Raw genomic sequence first — 10169 nt, 5'->3', positions numbered from 1 at the left:
ACTTTAAACAAAACAAAACCCCTAACCAGTTGTGTAACCCACCCATTAAAACTGGCATTTGTGAAATATCCTTAGCACAAAGTAACAGCAAATGCCACTGGCCTGTTTAGCTGTATTATTCCATCAGACAAGCTGGTGTTTTGCACAAAGCCAATATTATATGGTGTGTTTCTGAGCACAGTTAACACTGCTGGGTACCCAGGAACCATGTGTCCCCTTTTCCACTGAATTTGGCAGGGACATTATTACTATATCTGTGTTTTGGGTGTCTGAGATAGCAGGTGCTACACGGCACCATTGGAAAGGCCAGCGATTCTGATTACTGCAACGGATGTAGCCATGAAAAGTACATTGGCAGGGCCACTGTAACAAGTTGTAAGAATGAAAAATTAAAACCTTTACATCTTGAAAAACAAATCTCATGACAAGCCTGATTTTTAGGTCATTGACCTTACTGGGCCTTATTCTTAGAGACAGCAAGTTCCTGTAACTCCCATAAATACCCTTGACAACAACTACTGCTATCCACAAATCTGCAGAATCCTAAATGCAAAAGTAATACAAATTTTTTACGTTCAATAACTGCAAATTAGTCATAGCTATTATGTTACTTGGAATCAACACAAATTCAAAGCAATTATTTAAGGTTGAATATGTATTCCAGCAATTTAGGGCTGATATTTTAGTTAGATACCGCATTATTCATCACCTACAGAATCTGTGGGCTCTCGAAACCAAAGAACAGGATGCAGAATACACAATATATTCATATAATTATGCTGCTGGTGACTGTAGCCAGAGATTATACTTCTTACATATTTCTGAATCTTTTCAAGTTGCTATGTATACTATGCAATTATGATAGTTGAAAGGCACTGAGGAAAAAAGTTGTTATAATAATATATCCTCCTTTAGGTCATTTTAATGAGTTTTTCTGCACTTGAACAGTCATCAGCATCCAAGAGCTGTCCTGCCTCGTACTTCTGCATTATTAATACCAGCACCATCCATGCAGCTACAGTTAAACGTCTGTCATTATTTCCATTATAAACTGATATTTTCAAGGATTTATAACTCAAATGCAGAATAGCCCTCCAGTTCATTTTTGCTGAATTTAAAGGAACCACTTGGATGAGCAGTCTACAAACTCAACCACATTCTAATTACTTTTTGACACAATAGAGGTTAACAGCTCCATAATGGCTGTTATAGTCTATAGTGTATACAGTGTCCAGTTACCAGTACTACCTACTGCATCGGCTATCTCTAACTCCAGTCAAGCTTCTACCCAGTCCTCTAAAAGGTCTGTTTCTTTCTATCAGATCAACAGTCTGCATGAAAAATCTATCATGAAAAGAATAAAGGACCTTTTTTTACTTTTTAAGTCATAATTATATTTTGGGGGTTAAACATACTCAGTATGAATAATGTTTGTTAGGAGTATTTTATAAGAAATATAAAGAATTTAATGTAGGCACATTCTTTTGTGCTAAAGTAATGTTACATAAAGAAACAAAATTCAGCCACAGAATTGCAGATAAATTGCTGATAAGAACCTACCAGTGCGTGAAGGTGAATATATGGACAACTAAAATCCTAAATCAGCAGAGTAAATTCTACCCTTGACTGCACTAAGGAAGCACAGCAAACTTTGTTCTGATCTGCATTTTCCTCTGAGTACAAACAGCGCAGCTGACTTTTTTGATGAGTAAAATATTGGATTATCTGTTCAGATTGTCAGTCTTAAATCTGACTAATGTCTTTTATAATATTTAAGATGCTTAATGCTTGTTAGAAGGAGCTGACTTTTTGAAAGCTCCATTATCGTGTAACATAAAGCATATTTGACCTTGAAGGTAGTTCAAAGTCTTCAGTTCCATTCCCTTCCTGTGTTTTAGAAAATCACTTTGGATGATGGCAGAGGTTGTAGAACCAGGCTTTACTGTGTATGCTTTGCACCTCCATCTTCCTATCACAGGTCCTAAACTACAATCCTCTGATGCCAACAGAAGGATTGCCATCAATTTAAATGGGTTTGGAATTAGGCCCAGAATAGATAACTATGTAAAGCAATAACAGTGTGATTTATTTACACATTTTTGACCTGTCCACAAAACTCAACGTAAAGCAGGACTGTTGCAGCACACTTGAAAGGGCGGGGGGGGGGGGGGCGTGTAGAAAAAAGGAAAAAGCCAAAGCAAAAAAGCCAAACAAATAAGCCCAAATTTAACCTCCAATGCTCACAATTGTTTCATTTATGATATTCCGTCTTGTAGTTGAAAACTACATTCTTCTCCAGAACATGACTTGTGTTAGTCTATGAGAAAACCCAGTCTATGTTGTGACTTATTTTGACAGCTTTAATATCATTTTCCACCTGGCATCTGGAAAGTTTTCCATTTTCACTTTCCTCCAATGTCTCACTTTTGTTTCCAAGTATATGTCGTATTCACACTGCACCTGTCATAGTGGTATCTATGTGCCTTAACACCGGTCTGAAAACATATACGCCTTTACTTTTGCTCTTACACCAGGGACAATTGCTGCCTTCATCACCTGTTTTGTAGTGAGATATTGTCCCTCTTAATAATGACAGCAGTAGATAACCTCCTTCACACCATCACCTACCTCAGAGAAAGTGAGTATACTATTGTAATCTTCTAATTCATGTGTCTCCTTTAAATATTGTTCAGTTTATGAAGCTGTAGTCACTAAATGATTGAAATCTTTTCGCTGTACTTTCTGGTGCTGTTGTCAACTTGTTCTTTTAGCGTCCCACTTTCACACAGATGAAGCACTTCTTCAGAGACCTTAAAACCTTAATTAAAAAAAAAGAAAGCGTGTCAGCTAATGAGTGAGATTAAAAAACCAAAAAGGATTATATTCTTTTGGATGCTGTTCTAAGCAACCGAAGGTTGCAGATTCAGAATTAACTTAGAGCTTCAGTGCTGGCCTGGAAGATTCTCAGGAGAAATTATACAGTCTGAATTTCAGAAAAGATACTGATCACTTGGAAAGAAGAGTATTATTAAAATATTTTAGCTTTTTTTTTTTCTTTTTTTGTTTTTCCCTCAGACATCCGGTTCTGAGATGAGAGCTGCAGTTTATTCTAGCAGACATCATTTAGGATTCAGATTTTACTTAGATTTCTTGTCTACCTAAAAGAGCACAATTCTCTGGTCCCCATCCCTACAGTCATATAAAAGCTGGCCAGATCTCAGACCCAGGAACTTCAGAATATACAGTCCTACTTATTACCTTACTTATTCTCCAAAGCAAAGGGAAGATGGGAGCATAGTGAAGCAAAGACAGATGGAAGTCATCCTGAAGGGTATTGATTGACTAGTGTCTAGCCCGGCTATAAATTACCACTTCTCTTTCTCAGTGCAGAGAGGACGGTGAGGAGAGCTGCAGAACTCTCTCAGAGGCACAAGGCTTGCTTGGACTGTGCCGTTCATGCACAGCCAGCTAGATGTGGGCTGTGCCTAAGGCATGGGGAAAGCCTTGCTTTGCTCTCTCTCCAGTGCTAATCTTGACTTTGAGAAGACAAATAATCTTTTAAATATGAGTGGTTCTTGTAGAAGAACCAAAGCAACTTCTATTAAGTTAAAGGACTTAATGCTTTTGAGTATTGCCTATGCTTTTAAAATCCTGCTCCATACTGTTAATGATTATAATTATATAGCATGACAAAAAAGCAGGGCATAATAGAGTACAGATGTGGAATATATAAAAGGGGAAGTATTTAACATAAGCTTATTGGAGCTGAAAGTACCAGGGATGATTGATTGCTCAGACGCAAGTCAGGGAAGTGGTCTAAAAAATATTAACCATAATTGCAATTTATCTATTAACCGTTTCATCTAACATCACGATATATTTAGAAACAATTCTGCCGTCCAGTAATGCTCCGTTTGCTGCTTGTGGCAAACAGCAGATCTGCGTGCCTGGGTCTGTTTGGAAGGATGTTTACTTGAGAAGCATATTACTTCTTCCATTTCAAAAGACATTAGCGTGGTTATACAGTTAACTACACATCAGTGACTTCCACTGTTTTTACAGAATACTCTTTAATCCAAGAGATAGCAAAGAAAGTTTTAAAGAAAACTCCCCTTAGTTAGTTAGTAAAGGTTTCTGCTGCTGTTTGTGCAAGGGTCAAAGAGTTAAAAGGCGGAAAGTTTTCCTCTTGTTTTGACTAAACTGGAGGAAACATGCTAGAGCTGTGCAGAATTTGATTGCCAAACACAAAGTGAAGATACACAGTGAGAAAAGATAGTAAAGGTTTAACCAACTGATGTAAGAAACAAACTCCAAGGATGCCCATGTTTCCTTGCTTTTATCACATTGTTAATCTTTAATCAGGAAAACAGTTCTGAGAAGAGCTCTTTGTGCACAACTAAACAGGCACCACTGCTTGGAAGTTAATAGGATCACCAGAGAACGAGACTATTAAATCATTGTCCTAATAAATCAATGAGTGAGATGTACAACCCAAAGGAGTTCAAATTCTGCTTCCACGTGGATATGCAGCAAGTGCACATTAAACCTTGCAAAATCAGCAGTAAAGAGTTGGTTGGTGGGTTCAGAAGAGCAGTGGCTTCCCGTGTGATTTTCTTCTAGCTCAGAGCACAAATCGGCATGGGCACTAAAGCTTCTGAGGAGCCTCTATCAAGCTTCTCGATTCAAAAATCCAAATAAATCTAAAATGGGCTACCACATTTAAGGGCATATTTAAAAACACGTATATTAGTGTGACTTCACTGACAGTGGGTGATTTACTCCTTGAGATTTGTCAGCAGAGATACCTTAAATCTTAGAGCCTTCCTCCCTGCTACAGTGATGAATCATCACCTTGACCAAAATGAGATAGCCCTATGCCTCTCCATCAGGAACAGGTAACAGAAATATGGTATAGCAGGCATAATTGTACATCTTGTATGCTCCTATAAGAATAAACAAAGTCAGCCTTCTAGTCTTCCTCTTCATAGTCTTTTTGAACAGCAAGATGAGGAAGTGCCTAGAGAGCAAATGAGAATAGCTGACTTGTGTTTTATGAATAATGGTTATTACTCTGTTCAGAGTTGCCTCTACAAACTTAGTCTCTTGATCTGTCATTCATACCCTTCTTTTGTTCTGTCTTAACAGTAAGATCTCCTGGACAGAACGCATTTATGCTTTCACCCAAAATAACAAGGTACTGCCTTAGTGCTCTTGCAACACAAATACCCGAACTATACAAGGTTAACAAGTGTGTTACTTGCTTTATTTAGAGAATGCAAGTTGGTTGCTATTCATTTGTACGTATTAGTTTAAGTTCATGTGTAAGAGGTTTCTCTTTAAGTAAACAGTATTCACGTGCATATGAATCATCCTGAATCAGTAAATTTGGAGACGGGTACAGTCAACAGAAGCATGTACTGCAGAGTCAGAATTCTGTCTTCGTAAAAGCATAAACAAAAAGTATGATCTCCAGGGTCCAGCTGAACCCTTGACATCTTTACCGAGTGTTGTTTGTAGCAGTAATCATACTTGTGGCACTTGTCTGGTAGGAACCATGTACATCAACAAAACAAAAATGCTTTTATATTGAAGAAATCCCATTGTGGTCCACCCATGCTGCCTTCCTCCTATTAGAAAAATGCTAAGCATAAGCGTACAGTAGGTAGGATTTTACCTGGTCTGTTAACACTTACATCAGGGTTTTCCAGTAAACACAAGATATATTACAGAGGTAACTGTTTTTTCATAATGTTATTTTCCTACAGCAGTCAGGTTCAAGAACCAAAAGATATGTAGTGCTTGACATAGGCACATTTGCCTTCTGACCTTTAGATGTAGCCTGGCTTTTATTTCTGCACAATCAGCTTCTCTATCCTGTTGTTGCTTCCAGTGTTACAAAATGCTTGAAACATTCATCAAAGCTATTTTCCTGGGAAAAATATAGTACAAACCTCGCTTGAAACAGACAACACGTTTCAGCCCAAGTTGGTGCTTTTGTGTTGCTATCAAAGTAGAAAACAGGTTATAGTACATGTTTTTCATTTCAAATAAGAACATAGTATTTGCATTACAATAATCTAGAGAGGACCCATCAGGGACTATCTGTGGCACAAATATAAAGATGAGAGGAGATAATGATCTTGTCTAATTAGGTTTTAAACTCCCCCAAACTGGGAAGAATCACAAGAACAGAGAGAAATTGGCATTATCACCTCCCAACCCCCTTCCCATGGAGAGGATAAAGGCTTGGGGATGTAAAGTTCCATGTCCAAAGTCAAATGGGAAATCCAGAGCAGAGGAAGAAACAGAACCTAAACCTTCTGCATCTGCACCCACGCTTACTGGTTAGAGCCATCCTTCTTTAAAGAAATTGGCTCAGGAAGGATATAGAGAACTGTGTCCAGTGGGTCAGACTGCATGTAGCAAGGGATAAAAGTGAAAAGAGAGACAAAAGGTAACTGGAAGTATTTAAATAAATGAGAAGAAACACATTGCCAGTCAGGTAGACAGAGCTGTGTAACCCTGACATGACAAGTGACAACAGAGTGCTGCTAGAAAAGTGAAGGATCGCAGAGAAATAATGAACAGCATGCAAAAGGAAGGAGCAAGAAGAGACAGGGTTGTCTCATCCTAGAAAAAAGTAAGCCAGTTTAAATTTTAAAAAGTGCTGCCATGTAATTTCCTAAGGCCTGAGCAGGACCCTAGTTATCAGCAGGAAGGCAGAAGACTGCTCTTGAACAAGAGGTTGAAACATCTCCTGCTGCTTGAACCTGTGCAGGGATTTATCATTTACCCCTCCACAGGTAAGAAGCAGGGAGCCCTTGACAGCTGCAAACACACAGCTCTGTGGTAAACAGATTTCGCTCCAGCAAGGGTTACCATTTTTATTTGCAAAGCTGAATCTCGGTGCCATCTGGGCTTTGTGTGACTGAGCAGAGCAGATGCTACATAGGTGAAGGGAAACACACAACCTTATGCTGACTGTTTTCCACTCTGTTTAGTACAGTTTGTCCCCATCTCTCCTGGCTGTGGTTCTGCTGTGCATCCAGCCAAAAAAATGCAGTAACCATGCAAAAATTATTGTCATGTTCTTATCAACCTTGTGCTGGCTAAGGTAAAGTCAGTTGAAGTCTTGGTGGGCCCAAACTCTCCGGGTGCCTATTAGACCTTCTGCAGTAGATGAGAAGAGCTCCCGAGCTCACACTTAACAGGGTTACACATACTCGGCCACTGGTCAGATACCAGTGGCTACAGGGCCCATTACTCACATACTCACACTGATCCCTGATATGGGTTTTACGAAAGAGAGGACAGTGTTCCTATGGGGAAGAGTCCCCGAATTAGAGTCACAGCTCGAGAAATAGCTCTAAAAGCGCGACTACTTATCAGGGTTAAGATTACATGAATCAATCCCATCTCCAGAGCTAACGAGCTGGTGAGAGAGAAGGAGGAACAGTGAATAACATATTGTTCAGAGCCACTAACTAAGCAAAGGCCATTAATGGGGAGCCACTTGCTGCTCTGCATGTGGGGTGCTGTCTCCCACCTGAGATTCAGTTGCGAAATCAGAGTCCAAACAATGTGTCTTATGTTGCTGAGAAGGGTCACTAGTGTGACAGGAGGGAATTAAACCTCAGTATCCTTCATAGGCAATGTGTGGATGTGCCACAGTACCACCCAAGCCAAGACTCCAGTTTCTATTGTTTACAAGAGAAAATGAAAAAGAGAACCAAAAATAGTAAATGGTTTCTGTACCAAAGTAGAGTAACAACAAGCAAGAAACCAGTCTGGTTGTGATATAATGTCAGCCTAGGCACGGACTGTGACACAGACAGGACTTCCCCTAAAATACAATCTAAGATTGATCACTCAAGCTGATACTAAACTAAACATCAAATGTTGGTGACTTCCATCAGAGAGCATAAACACACATTAATGCATGTTCCTTTCCACTGAGATTTATTTTCATTTGTTTAGAGTTTTAGCATGTCTGTTGTCAAGATGAAAATGCTGGACAGGCTAATGAAATTGGAATCTAATCACAATAAATCTGGGTATTTGTTTCCCCTTTCTCTTCCTCTGCCATCAAGTGAGCCACTTGCAGACAGGCAAGAACGTTACATCGCCTTAGTGATCCACAAATGTTATCTCTTACAATCTGCCCAAGACAAATAGTGTATCCTTTAGGGTTGGAGAGAAGGAAGTAAGAAGGGAAGCACTCTGCTCCCAGTTTGCTGCTACCTGTTCTGCCTGAGAGGCTCAGTCTCACAATTCACACAACGTCCAAGGAAAGGAGTGTACAGCATGTGTGGCCAGAGCCCCCAGACCTCCTGCAGCTCAGTCAGTGCCCATAAGAAAAGGGGCTGCAAGGCAGGAAATATCCCACAGGGCTGTGCAGGGTCTGTCACTTGGCTCAGTCAGACCCTTCTGCAACTGCAGGCAATTTGCATAGTTCACGTTTTCTTCTGGAAATTGAGGGAGCAGTCCCTGCCCTGGTTTCTGTGAGTTGTATGCTTGCAAGGGCTGCTCTTGGATCTGGGCTCATTGGGCATCCAGTCCAGCAGCAACTGCAGTATGCTCAGTACGAGCTGAGTACAACTTCACAGCAAAAATAACAATCATGAAACAGTGTTCTTCCTTCAGTAGGATAGCTCATAGAATCTTAAAAAAAGCTACAATTTTATAACAAAAAACCCAAGTGACAAACTCTTTGGAGGTGACAATATGTAGGATAATTAGCAATGGGAGGGGAGTAGAATTTCTCAGTATTATTATACGCTATTAACAACTTTCAGATCTCATTGAGAGGGCTTTGTTGCACCTCGGTTTGTAGTGATGAGTTAAGCTTTCTTATGACACTTCTTCTCAGCATCTAAGAAGCTTTACATTTATTGCATTGAGTTCCAGTAAGTCAGTAAAAGTTGAAGTGCTCAGAACCTCTATTTTGAACAGCCTGAATAGTGTCCATCAAAGCAAACATCCTGAAAACACTCCTTTCAAGGCACTTGTTGAACACTATCATCTCGAAATGTCAGATTCACACTCATTTAAATAATTTGACAGCTTCCAAAAAGACACCTGATGATCATCACATTCAAGTGTCAAGAAGCACAGAGAAAAAGTGCCAAAAAAAGTTCAATACGAAGAAATTGTATCAGCTATTAGAGGAGTATTACAATACAGTTACTACTAAAAAAGATTTCTCATTTAAATGGAAAATAAAATTTACATTCAAGACAATTTAATTTTCTTTTTAAAGACCTTACATTGCCACCATACCACCTCTCATGTTTCTCACTAGTGATATCTTCCAGCAAACTGAATCCAGAAGGCAGACACATACGTGGCAAACGGGAGTACACACTGGTATTGGGTGAACACCTCAAGACCACTTGTAACTGAGCCATTGGAGGTGCTACTTCTGGGGGTTTTTTCTGTGGGAGACACTGGGAGTTATGAGAATTCAGTATCTTCAGATTAAACCTTTAATGCCTTCTGTTGGTATCAAAAAGCTGAATCTCTAAATGAGAAGATTCTTGAAAAAAATCTTGGCCCTGATTTGCATATGCTCCAGTTATTTCATTGCACCAAATACTATGCATGTTTTATATAGGGGCTTGAGGCTTACTGTGTGTTTGTGATAAGCTTTGAGATCCTTTGATGGGAGGTGTTACCTAAATACAAGTAATTTGATGCTTAAATGTCTAGAATTCCCAGTGGACATCTGCACTCGAGCCCTGCTGCCATCACAAATGAAAAACATTTGGAATCCTTAATGTGATTTTTAATGGACATATGTTCATAACACAGTGCCACCAATTTGGCATATTTAGTGTCTTCTCAAGAGAAGCCCACAGTTTGTATAGCAAGATTGTGGGAGGTTAGGATTGCAGTGTGAGAAAATTTGCACAACACCTGCCTGACTATAATTTAATTGGCAGAAACTAATGCTCCGGGTTTAGGGATTTTTTCCTCCGCTCAAAACTGAAGAGACACTAGGACTAATCCTGCTGCCTTACACTGTCAGTTTTAAGCTTTTATTCTGACTTTACTTGTGCTGCAATATGATCGTTTTCTGGTCCACTCTCTTTTTTTCTGACAACTGAAGCATTGCTGTTTTACTCTCAGTTGTTATTTCTATGTATAATGACTTATCTGGCCAGCAGGAA

This window comes from Strix aluco, chromosome 17 (genome assembly GCF_031877795.1).
Source record: "Strix aluco isolate bStrAlu1 chromosome 17, bStrAlu1.hap1, whole genome shotgun sequence".
NCBI lineage: Eukaryota > Metazoa > Chordata > Aves > Strigiformes > Strigidae > Strix > Strix aluco.
This window is presented reverse-complemented; position numbering follows the sequence as displayed.